Source organism: Brassica oleracea, chromosome C3 (genome assembly GCF_000695525.1).
Source record: "Brassica oleracea var. oleracea cultivar TO1000 chromosome C3, BOL, whole genome shotgun sequence".
NCBI classification, from domain to species: domain Eukaryota; kingdom Viridiplantae; phylum Streptophyta; class Magnoliopsida; order Brassicales; family Brassicaceae; genus Brassica; species Brassica oleracea.
The window spans coordinates 41,188,773-41,190,900 of record NC_027750.1 but is presented as its reverse complement, the minus strand read 5'-3'; positions in this window follow the sequence as shown (position 1 = coordinate 41,190,900).

Genomic DNA, 2,128 nt, shown 5'->3' with positions numbered 1-2,128 from the left:
TTCCTGATCTGTGACTGGTAGGCCTTGCCGGGTGTGAAGTTCCCAGTCGTAATGAGTTCCCAGAAGGTGTTTGATGGGGTGAACTTCTTCGCCACTGCTACCCCTCTCGGCTCATTCGCGATCTCATAGATTTCATTGAGTTTGTCGAGGGACAGGGGTAGGAAGGAGCAGAGCGGTCCTCATAGCTGATTGTGGCAGTGGCGAGCACTTGGCGGACTAGATCAGGGTAGAGCTCGTGCGTAGCGTAACAAAGGGGAGAGATCCCCATTGCTTGCAGTGTCTCGAATTAGCGTAACAAAGGGGAGCGATCCCCATCGCTTGCAGTGTCTCGAACACATCCCCATCTCGGCGTGGCAGAAACGGGTAGGTAGTATCTCGACCTTGAGGAGAGCATTGTACCGACTAGCTGTCTCCTTGTCCCACCCTTCGCAATTGAAATCTAGAAGCATAGGGTAATCGAGATTGATTGGCTCATCCTCCTATTCTCGCGGAGATTGGTTGTTGTGCTCGCGGTGGCGGGGTGTTGTTTGTTTTCTTTGTTCTATTGGCCGATTGCTTGGTGCGTGGAGGCATCAGCAAGGGAAATAAAAGTTCTTTTATGAGTTCCATTCTCGGTTGCGTAGAAGAAAAGGAATCAAAGTAATCAACTTTTAGGAACTATTCCGTTTTCTTTCCAAGCAACCCGTTTTCAACAAACAAGAACAACCACTCGCCGAATCAGAACATTTCAACTTAGCACAATCACAATTCATATGTTCAATGTATATCAAAACCGCGATTCTCTAGGGCTAAGAGACAAAAAGGTCCACTTCTAAAATCAATCCTAACAGCAAAAGGGGGGTTCAAACCAAGCTATTTCTAACAATAATCGAACTATCGAAATCGTTTAGTAGGGTGAGCTTTTCAAACCGAAATCGCGATTGTATGGTGATTGCTGGGCCTCTTACCGCGATAATCGGAGAAAATGGACTGCAAAAACAGAGAGAACTCGGAAATTCAATTGGATTAGAAGCAAGAATCACTTAAAAAGAGTGAGAATTTAAGTTTTGGTGATGGCTTCAAAATCGCAAGAGAGGGAGGAGGGTACGGTTGAGTTAAAAAGGAAAGTGGAAGGGTGGGGCCTTAAATAGGCGAAACCCTAACCGCTCTCCATTATCTCTCTCTCTCTCTTTTTTTATTCTTTTTAATTTTTTTTGGTCCGGAACACTTACCTGGAACAGGCGATGAGTTGTTCCACCAGAAGAACACTGCTTCGGTTGTTCTGACTAAAGTGTTCGGATTTTTTTTTTTTTTTTTGTTTTTGACCTGCTAAGTAAATCTGAAAACAGATAAAATAGACTATAGAAAACAATATATACACTCACCAGTGGGTTGCCTCCCACCAAACGCTTAGTTAAAGTAATTAGCTTGACTTGGCTCAGCCGATCATGCTGATGGGGGATAGCTTAGGGGAATTTCTTCACCCTCTGCGATAGTGGAGTCAGCAAGGTAATGCTTGATGCGCTGACCATTGACGACGAACTCGTCCCCCTTTCTGTCCAGCAACACAACAGCTCCGTAAGGGCGGACTTCCTTAACGGTGAAGGGTGTGGACCATCTAGATTTCAGCTTGCCTGGGAACAACCTAAGTCTGGAATTGAAGAGCAAGACCTTATCGTTTGGTTTGAAACGTTTGGCATTGATTCGCTTGTCATGGTAGGCTTTGGTCTTCTCCTTATAAATTTTGGAACTCTCATAAGCGAGGTGCCTTATCTCTTCCAACTCATGGACTTGGATCATGCGCTTCTCAGTTGCTGGCTTGATGTCGAAATTCAGTAACTTGACCGCCCATGCAGCCTTGTATTCGAGCTCGACACGAAGATGAGTAGACAAGGTGATAGGGGGTGGTCCCTAGCGGCATTTTGTAGGCTGTTCTGTAGGCCCAGAGAGCATCATCCAGCTTAAGTGACCAGTCCTTGCGCGAGGTATTGACAGTTTTCTGGAGAATGTTCTTGATCTCCCTGTTGGAAACTTCAACCTGTCCACTCGTCTCGGGATGATAAGCGGTTGCCACCTTGTGTTTCACCCCATTCTTCTTCAACAGGCCCTGAAATGCCTTGTTGATGAAGTGTGTTCCGCCATCGCTAAT